Genomic DNA, 11,154 nt, shown 5'->3' with positions numbered 1-11,154 from the left:
TTCTTTTAAACCAACTCACATACCTTCCTTCCTCGTGCAACCTACTAACTCCATTCATCTGCAATCAATTCGTTCTAAAATAACTGTCCCTTTCCACATCCATCTTTGTAACACTAAGTCTGTTCTCCTTCTCCCACCAACACTCCCTAACCAATTTACTTTCCCTCTCTTCCAAAAATTTCTCCTCATATTTACACGATCGACTGCCTATTATAATCCTTAAGCTCATTCTTCCTGTCTCCCTCCTGACAATATAGTTCAGCCTATTCCTTTCCAACTCCAGTGTCCACTTTACATACCTCTCCTGAATCAAATTTACCTCCTCAATTACCTTCCAATCCCACACCTCTACTCCGTAAAATAAGACACTCATCACTAGCGAATCAACCAATTTCATTCTCCTTATAAAATCATTTGCGAACAACCTCTCGCCCAGCCCCCACACCTGCCTTATCTCCACATTTGTCCTTCTCACCCTATCTTTTATACGACCATCCATTCCCCTATTCCTTCGAAACAGGAAGCCCAGGTATACAAACCTCCTTTCCTGAACACCATAACCTTCGACTTGCCCGCAATTAACTCTTACCTTTTTTTGTCTAAGTATCTTCTCAACCTCTTCATCATCTCCTTTAAAGCCTCTTCGCTCTTTGCCATCAACACTATGTCATCTGCATATGCTAGTGACCATATCCTGACTTCCCCTACTCTAACTCCTTCTGCCACTCCGTCTGCTAGCTTACTTTCTGTATCGGCGATCAAAATTGCGAAAAGCGTCGGGCTAAGCGGGCACCCTTGCATCAACCCTCTATCCATCCAGAATCCCTCAGAGATTCCCTCCTCCCCTCCTCTCACTCTATCTTTCATCTCCTGATATACCTTCTTCACCCTCTAGATCAGGCCCCTTTTCAATCCCCTCTCTTCCATTGCCTCCCACAACCTCCCCCTATTCACCGAAGGGAATGCGTACTTTAGATCTACAAAAAACGTGTATACTTTGGCACCCTTTTTGGTTAATTATCTATCGACCACGTGTTGTAAGACGTAAATATGTTCAATAGTGCTCTTTCTCTCTGAAGCCCGTCTGCGTCTCCGGCAATATTCCTTTCACCCTAACATCCTTGCGCAGCCTATCTGCTAACACCATCGCGTATATTTTGTACGCAGTGTTCATGAGCGTAATTCCTCTATAATTTTTCTGCCTCTCCCTATCCTCTTTCTTATACAGTGGTACCATCAACCCCTCCCTTATATTCTTTCAAGTTCCCCATCTGCTCATCTATCTCCTCGTTGTTTAGCTCCTCTCCATCTACATCCCTCGTTCTTCTAATCTCCTCATCTCTCTTTCGTGTGTCTGACCCCTGAAATGAATCCTTAAACAATTTCCTTTATTCGTCGCTCCCTATCTTCTTACTTATCCCCACCCTACATTTCCTAAACCTATTAATTATCTTCCACCCGTCTCCTTTTGTCTTAACGCTTCTCAACTCCTCGTCTAGCTCTTTTTCTTTTTCCTGCTCTTTCTTTTTATACATCTTCCTAAACTCCTTCCTGATTTCTACGTACTCATTCCTGTTCGCGGATCCTTCATTCCACTTCCTGTACTTCTTTTTCACCTTTCTCTTCATCATTTTACATTTACTATCCCACCACGACTTCACCATTCCCTTCTTCTTCTTCTTCCTAAATACCTTTTGCACATCTTTCACTTTCTCTTGTAGATTCTCCCATATCTCGTCCACCGCCTACCCCTCAAAGCTCACGTTGCCCAAATGCTCCTGATACTTCTCTATCGCCTCTCTCGTACATGACATCCTCTCTTCTAACGACCGTTCTTCCCCACTCTGCCTTTCACCAGCCTCCCCCTGTATCCACAAACTTAATGGCTGATGGTCTGATTCCACCCTCCCTTCCACTGCGAATATCTCTATCACCTCCCACCCTTGCATATTCATAATCACATAGTCTATTACCGATACACCCCTCTTACTCACATACGTGTATTCTCCCTCATCGTCCCCATTTACCATACCATTCGCCACCACCTATCCTCTATCCTCCATCCAGTCTCTTAGAATCTCCTTCTCTGTATTTATTATCTTAGCATTCAATTTTCTTTCAAAGCTCTTTCCTTCCCGGTACAGACCCCCTTCCCGCTTAATTCTCGCATAAATGTCTCCCCCCATTGCCACCATGGCCTCATTTCTCTCTCCTAATAAGTTTGCTACCCTTTCTTTAATCCTTACCATTCCATCCTTACTGTACACAGTCACAAACTTATATATCATCCCTCATATCTTTACAGCGCTCATTTGCACTCCCTCTCCCTCTCCATGAACTTCTTCCTCTAATCCATCCCTAACCCCTGTTATAATCCCCCTACTAGCCCTTCCTTTCCATTTTTCTTTGACCGCCTCCTGTAGCCTCCACCTCCTCCTCCCTTGGGTATAGGTTCCTGACTTTTACCCCCAGAACTCCTCATCTTTCTTCTTTACCCCTGCTACATTCCAGTACAACACCTTTACTACTCCTCCACCCTGTGTAACTCCCACCCCCTACTTCCCCAACAAAACAAATTCCCTGCATTTCATACAAAACCTCCTGCGCCTCGTCCCATATCCAAATTTTCTCGTCTATTTTTATTTTCGGATACCCTACCTTCGCCGCATTCCCTTTGCTCCTCTCCTTCCTAGCCCTGTCATTTAGCATTCTCTGAACATCCCCTTTCTTCCTCGTCAAATCTTGATCAATAACAACCTTATTGTCCTTTATCCTATTTTTGTTGGGCATCACCCCCAATTTTTCTTCCCAGCTCTCCAATTCTAACACCACCACTTCATTCTCCTTTCTCCCCTCCATTCTTACTTTCCCTACCTTGCCTTTAACCCACCCTATGCTCCGTGGCAGCGCTTCCAGCCCCTCCCTTTCTTCCCTGCTCTTTAGCTTCGATCATGTTACCACTATATTATTTCTCCTATCTGCCTTCTCTCTTCTCTCTATGCTCAACTCCATTGCCCTTATCCTTTCCCTATCCGCTCTCTCCTCCTTTTCATTCCTACGATCTCCCACTTTCTCTTCTATCATGATCTCCACTTTCTCCCAGATACCTTGCTTCTCGCCCTCCCCCTTGTCAACTGCGTCTATTCCCGACCTGCCCCTCCACGTGCTCCAGCGTTTTTCCGCCTTTTCCTTTTACACCCTAATATCTTCTTCCATTTTCTTTATTTTATCCTCTTTTTCCTTCCTTATCGACATTAACTCCCAGTGAAATCCTTCTACTTTTCCTCTCAGCCCTTTTACTTCATTTTCCCATCTCTTATCTCTTACCCTCAGGTCCTCCCTCATACTTTCCATCTGCTCCATAGCCCCCCTTACGTCCTCCCTTAACCCTTTGATCGCGCCTCTCAGCACCCCGATAGCCTCTTTCTTCTTCGTCTGCCCCTCCAATTTGGGGGGAGGGTGACCTACGTGTTCGTACGCTTTTTTTAAAGGGACTCTCTAGCACGCTTTTTTCGGAACTCTCTTGGCTTTCCCTTTTCCTCTTCAAGAGATTCCTCCCCCTCACTTGCACTGGGCGCTCACTCCCTTGCCTGATCGCTTTTTTCGCTCCGATTCTTCGCCCTCCCTGACGCGCCACTTGACACCGGGGCCACGCACAACTGGCCGTCGTGTCCTTCTGGAAACTTCCTCCCCGTCTACTTCACTACCAGCACTGCCAGTACTCTCGCTGCCCACCACCCCGCTCGTCCGTCGGTAACTGCAACCTATCCATACACAAAAGTACGCACTGCCGCCAACAGATGTCTCTTAAGGTTGCTGCTAACAGCACGCGGTATTCCAAGCGGTCACCCCCTTCCAAGTACTAACCGCGCCCAACGCTACTTAACTGCAGTGATCAGACGCGAACTGGTGTGTGCAGCGTAGTATGGCCGTTACCACGTATCATATAACATACGGCAAGTCACACTACGACATGAATTGTCCATTAGAGTGGGCTGCATCAGCGGAAAGGATTACATAATAAAAAAATAACAAAAGATGTTTATCCATACATTAATATAAGCGTTCAGCCTTAAACGTGCAGGGTTTAATGTGTAGATTAGGGTAGTACAAAAATGCATTGCCAATTTTTGTTTGATTCTAGAGGGCAAGGCACCCCCCAAAAGTTTCCATTTCCGGAGAAATAAAATCCATAATTTTTCTTTCAAAATTGTTTAATAAACACGTGCCACCTGCTACTTTAAAATCCCATTTAATTAACAAGGGGAAATATTGAATTTTCGTAGAATGGAACTCATATTCCAGAGTTTCATCAAAACCTGCCAAGTTTCTTTGGGACTTGAAAGGACTGTCTACGAAATGAAACCATACTAATAACCTTAATTTATTGTTTAAACAATTATTTATTTCCCAAGAATATAAAAAATAATCGTACATTCTGATTAAAATTGCAATATATTCTTATTGTGTGGAGTGGTTAATTTTCTTAAAAGTATTATGTAATTATTTAAACAATTAATTATTGTTTTTTCTGAAAATTGAGCAAGGGATTCCAAAATTTAGATATATTTCTTCTTATCTTTAACAAATTTCTATATGTTTAAACAATTTTTATCTGCTCAAGCATTTATGTTTCGATAACTAAAAAAATGAAATAGATGACATGAATTCATTATGATTTTTGTTGTATTTTTGGAAAATTAGTTATTTAAAGAAATTATATTTGTTTGAACAATTAAAAAGTGGTAAATTTATTCCTTCTATACACTATACATTTAGAAACATAATTATATGTGTTCTATTTTATTTCATTTTTTTAGTTATCCAAAAAAGACTGCCTGAACAAACAAAGATTGTTTAAGCAAATAGGACTTTATTAAACATTAAAAAAAATGTATCAAAATTATGTAATTATTCAACAAAACGTTGCATAGGATACTAATTTAAAAAGAAAGTTGATATTTCTGGTCAATTTTTATCAATTTTAAAAATAGACAATAAATAAAATTACATAATGCTTTTAGAAAAGTTTACTCTTCCAAAAAATAACAATCAATTACATTTTAATCGAAATTATGATTTATTTTTTACATTTATTTGCATTTTTACATGATAATTTGTGTGAAAAAGATGACGGAAATTGCTTAAAAGTAACAATAATGCGTAAAAATGTAGTTTTCTGATGTTTTGGGACACAGCGGAGAGAGAAGGGGGGGGGGGCTCGGTAATAAAAGTTATTAGAATTGTTTTATTTCGTAGAAACTTTTCTTAAATCCCTAAAAACTTGGCTCGTGTCGATGAAAACGAGCTCTGTAGCTCCAAAGGCATTTTTGGACCGCCCTGATGTAGATATAATAGCGTGTAGATTTAACCGTGTAGAGTTTAATGTACATACTTTCTTTGTGTAGAGTTTAACGTATAGACATTAATGTGCCCAGTTTAACTTGTAGGCATTTTTACCTGTAAAATTTATATTTTTACTGTATATAATGTGTAGATAAATGTGCAGAATTTAACGTGAAGTGTTTATTTGTATAGATTTTAATGTTCGAGCTATCCAATTTTCGAGGTTATTGTGTAGGGTTGAATGTGCAGGGTTTATGCATGTACACTTTAATGTGAACAGTTAAAGTGTACAGCAGGCTTAACAAATTTATTTATATAAAGTTAAAGAGGCAAGCGTGGAGACCTGAGTGTGTATGTGCAGAACTCATACCATGCGTAGATCCGATATGTGTAGTATCGACCGGGTCCCATAAAAATCAGACATAGTATTTTAAATTTTTCCAAAAATTAGGCTATTTGGATAAGGAATGTCGACTTTTTATTTTTTGCCCTCAGATTTATGATCAGGAAACCGAAATGCTGCCTAGTTCTGCTTCTCATGAAAATCTGATAATTTATTGAATCAGACAGTTTTTAGATTGTTTTAAATTTGGGCTGTTTAAATAAAAAAAATTCATTTTTCATTCTAATCTAAAATTTGTAATCTGAAACCCAAAAAGTTTGCCAGTAATAAGCCTCATTGAAAATAGCTAGTTTATTGGATTTTAATTTTAGATCGCTTGGAACAAAATTGTGGAATTGTTAAATTTTTATCTCAAATCTCTGTACAGGAACCCATCTATAATGAGTCTTATTGGAATTACCCAGTTTATTGAATCTAAACTAACTTGGACTATTTGCGTAAAAAAGTCGATTTTTGATCTCAAATTTTTTGTCAGGAACCCGGTCGGATAGCATGCTCGAGCTGTTCGGATTCGAGGCACATTCGAAATCCAGTTCCAAAATTACTTTTATACTACACCCGTTCCAATCACAAAATTTTTTTCGTACTAGACATACTGCAGTAACAATACTGCTTTTTTACCACAGCTATTCCAATTACAAAATTACTAAAGTACCACACTTTTTCTAGTTAAAAATTACTTTCGTACTCCTCATGTTTCAGTAACAAAATAACTTTTTCACTACACATCTTCCAATTACAAAATTACTTTGGTACGGCACTTCTTCTAGTTAAAAATTAATTTCATACTACTACTGTTCCAGTAACAAAATTACTTTTGTACCAAACTTCTTCTATTTAAAAAGTACTTTCGTACTACTCCTGTTCCAATAACAAAATTACTTTAGTACCACATATTTTCCAAATAAAAACCGACTTTTGTACTACACTTTTATAACATTACTGTTGTGCTTAACCTATTCTGGTTACAAGCAATTTTTTGCTTGTTAAATTACAAGAATACTCTTGTACTACATAGTTCCCAAATAAAAAAATGACATTCGTAGTTCACTTGTACTACATTACTTTTTTACCTCACCTGTTCCAGTTAAAAATACTTTTTTGCTGGTTAATACTGCAAAATTACTTTTTTACCTGTTCCGAGTAAAAACTAAATGAAAAGCATAATTGCTAGACTCCATCTTCGGCTTCAAAGTCAAAATAATGTTAATAACTGGTGTATGGATTTTTTTACAGATCGCGTTAGAACATTATTTTGCATAATTAATTTGCTAAAAGAATGAGAATCACGTACTGCGCACGAGACGGACAATCTGGTTGACACGGTCGTCTGGTCCAGGTCGTAAACTTGGACGATTGTTTTGAAATGAAAGTAAATTCAATTCCCCAGCTAATAATTATCGTCCGGGCAAAGTTGTGAATTAAACTTGTAATTGGCTTTCGCTTGATTCGAAGAAATTGCGCTCAGCCCCTACGTCTCTTTCTCTCTCTCATTTTCTCTCTCTCTCTCTCTCTCTCTCTCTCCATATTATTTAAAGTATAAATTGTACAATTCATATGTAAAGAAAAGGTTAAAATCATAACGAATTTTCCAAACTAATATTAAATTATATTACTAAATTAATAAGATAATGAAAGCTCTTAAAAATGTTACACATTATTTATGAGTTGCACGCGAAAATGCATAGGATAACAGGGTGATACATTGACACAGGGAAGAAGAAGTGGGAGAATAAATGATGTGAGAGAAGTAGGAAAAGTGAGGGAAGGGGAAGCCGAAGAACTGATCGGAAATGAGGGATTGGGAAGTGAGGGTAAATATTAGGTGGGGAAGTACGAGAAGCGCAGTGTTGACTGGGGAAATGAGGAGAGGGGAAAGTAGATGAAGAAGAAGTTAGGGAAGTAAAGGGAAACGTAGGTTGAAGCATGGTGCATAGGGCGAGAGTTGGCGTAGGAAAATGTAGGGGGATTAGCGATGAAAATGTATGGAAGGAAGCGTTTTAAACAATTCAATTAACATTGTAAGAGGTTACAAAACATTTGTTTGTAAGTGCAGGGAACCTGCTTTGACTATTTTTTTCTAATTGCATTTTAATTTTAATAATTAGAAACTATTTTAAGGAAAGTTGAGTATATTAGAGGTCACTCAAAAAATACCTCACATAGATGAAGAGGGGGGGGGGCAGATTTTGTGAATATTTTTACTTATTTTCTTCTTCTTTCCTTTTTAAAGCGCTAAAAGTTCATTCTTTTACATCGAAAAGTCTACTAATACTTTTTTATTCAAAATTCATTTCTTTTGATTGAAAATCATACTTCCTGGGTTAAAGATTAGGAAAGTTGGTTGAAAATCCGTTTTTTTTTTGTTTTTTTTTTTTTTCATTGAAAATTAAACTACTCCGCTTTTAGACAAAAATTTAACTTTTTGCGTTAAAAATTCAACTAGTTGGTTGAAAGCTGAACTACTTTCTTAAGAATTCATTTTTGTGGTTCAAAATGTAAATATTTTGTGGAAAACATGTTCTTCTTTTTTGTTGAAAATAATTTTTGTGACTAAAAATTTAACTATTCGATTTTAAATAAAAATTGTTCATTTTTAGTTGAAATTCTACCATTAAAATTTGTATTAGGAATTCATCTTCTTCAGTCAAAAATTCAAATTTTTGGTCAACTTTTCAACTACTTTTTTAAGCATCCATTTTATTTTTTAAAGATTGAACTGCACGAACATCTCAAATTGTCGTAGCGATCAGCGAAAGTATACTATTAAAAATCACTGCTGACTTTAAAACATGATTACACGTTCCCAAAAAGAGTGTGAAACTTTTTTTTAAAACCTGTAAGAAGCTTATTAAAGTAGGTATCGAATATGGATTAATAGAGATATTTTTACCACTTAAAGAGAATATTCCACGCGAGAAGTTTAAAAAAATCATTTTTCGAATTTTCGACTTTATATTCAACTTGTGGCATGACCTAGAGGAAAAGCTGTAGCATTTTGGCTGCAATAGCGGTATATCCAATGATAAAAAAAGATAATTGGACGGTATGAACGTGGGGAAAATATTTACAAAGTTATCATAGACCGAAAGAAGAACATATGAACAAAGCTTATGACGAGGATCATGATGAAGATGAACATCCTGGAATAAGGAAGAACTGTGAAATAAGTGGACACTAAGGATCTTTTGAACATCCAGAATCTCATTTACATCCAGCAACTCATGGAACTTTAGAATACCTTGATCGCCCAGGAGTTGCTGCACATCCTGTTCATCCTATATGGGACTGAAAACGAAACAAGGATGTTTCTAACTACAAATTCAAAACATCGTTTTTATGCCTCAAACTCGATCCTACGTTTCAAAAATATTAAATTTCAAATGTAACCAAATTGTGTAATATTTTGGAAACATAAACATATTATTTGCCTTAACCGGATTGAATCTTTTTTAAGCACCAGAACATTCCAGAATAAATTAAAACTCGTGAATATCCCTGAATTTTAAATAATTAAATACATCGAATATTTTCTGATAGTACCTAGCTATCAGTCGATAACATATTTTTTTCAAGGTAGAGTATTTTTCGTGTTTGTTTAATTTCATCATGAATCATATCGTTTACTTACTGATCGCGTAAAAGTTATTCAACCATATTTTAAAATTATATGTCATAAAGCTTTGACACTAATTAGGCATATAAAATTATTTTATATAAGTGCTGATGTGAGAGAAGAATAAAACCAGTAAAGTGAGAATGCAGCAGTAGTAACCTTCTGAAAATTTCGCAGTATCAACCAATACATTGTCCACGTATCATTTTATTACTTTTCGCGAAAATGAAGCTTTTTCTTCCTATCGAGTTCATTATTTGTGTTGTTTTAAACATACTAAATGGTAAGTATGATAATACTACAGGCATATTTAATTTAATTAAAAATTAAATTGTTATTAATATCATCTTACATTGTCTGATCATGTAAGAGAGTTTTATTAAAAACATATTTTTCTATGAAATTAACCTCGCCAATCTCTTCCACTTAACCTCGATTATTCAATTATATTTGATAAATCATTCGTTCTAAATTACTGAATTAAATGGTTTCATATTTAAAATTTTAAATATTGTTTATGTTTAATAGTGAAAATTAAATACAAAATCGTTTCTGATTCTTCTACTTCTTCGTTTTCTATTGCGAATTTTCTGCCGTTACGAAATATTCTATCTATTAAGCTAAGCCTTTTCCACTTCTTCCAGGACTAATGTTACGGGAAATTCTGTAACACTAATCAGTGCCTTTCTATAATTATCTTTCTTCTTGGTACTTGTGTACCTGTTCTCTAACTGAATTATTGTTTCATTAACTACTTCGATTACAAAATTACTTGTGTAACTTCTCTATCTAGAAAATAGCTTTTGTACCTTTTCCAAGTACGAAATTAGTTTAATAACAGTTCCCAGTACATATAGTACCAGTCCATATGTACCTGTATGTACCTGTTATAATTGCAATTTACTTTTTAATTTGTTCAAAGTTCAAAATTATTATTTAAAATATTTGCTAAAAATTACTTGCGTTTTTTCTCAAACTATAATGTCACTTTTCTACCGCTTTTAATCATCTTAAGTTTCTTTGAAAATCATATTTTTGGTAGAGGTCTCGCTTTCTTCCGCAAAGGGCATTGTGGAATTAAATTATAATATTTTATTTTTAATTTCCAGAAGTTGTTGGACAGATGGGTATGGGAATGGGCATGGGGGGAATGGGAATGGGAATGGGAGGAATGGGAATGCCGGGAATGGGAATGCCAATGGGAGGAGGAGGAGGAGAAGATGCTGGCAAAAATGCGATGATATTAGGAGCAGTTGTTGGAGGTGCCCTGGCAATTCCAGTCGTGAAAATGATGGGAGGAAGGAAAGAAGTGAATAATAAGATTGGAAGAAAACTGGGTGCTTTGGGTCGTTTCGTAGGAAAGAGGCGTGGGGGAAGAAGAGTGGGACGGTATCTAAAAAAATATGATCGCCCAAAGCCTAAGCCAGAAGATTACGAAGAGTATGATGAGGATGAAGAGGAAGAGGAAGAGGAGCATCATCATATGAATCAACATCCTGGATTCAATGGACAACACGAATTCAATGCACAACAAGGATCCAATGGAAATCCAGGATCCCATTTGCACCCAGGAAATCTTGAACGCCAAGAATCGTTTCAACGCCCAGGATCTCCTGGGCACTTAGCATCTCCTACAGCTACACGTTCCATATCTCCTGCACAGTTTTCTCATCGTCCAGGACCTGTATTACCTCATCATATGGGATTGCCCTCTCATTTGGGAGAACATCGTCCAGCTGTCCATACACCTCTTGTACACCCCGTACACAAATAATTATGTAGCAAATAA

General features: G+C 36.9%; 1 pseudogene; it reads right to left on the bottom strand.

Moving 5' to 3' along the window:
- Nucleotides 1–3,817: 3,817 nt before the first annotated feature.
- Nucleotides 3,818–3,937, bottom strand: LOC117181933 (annotated as a pseudogene).
- Nucleotides 3,938–11,154: the final 7,217 nt, after the last annotated feature.

This window comes from Belonocnema kinseyi, chromosome 1, assembly GCF_010883055.1.
Source record: "Belonocnema kinseyi isolate 2016_QV_RU_SX_M_011 chromosome 1, B_treatae_v1, whole genome shotgun sequence".
NCBI lineage: Eukaryota > Metazoa > Arthropoda > Insecta > Hymenoptera > Cynipidae > Belonocnema > Belonocnema kinseyi.
Note: the sequence above shows the minus strand (reverse complement) of the source record. Positions and strands in the feature narration are given on the sequence as shown.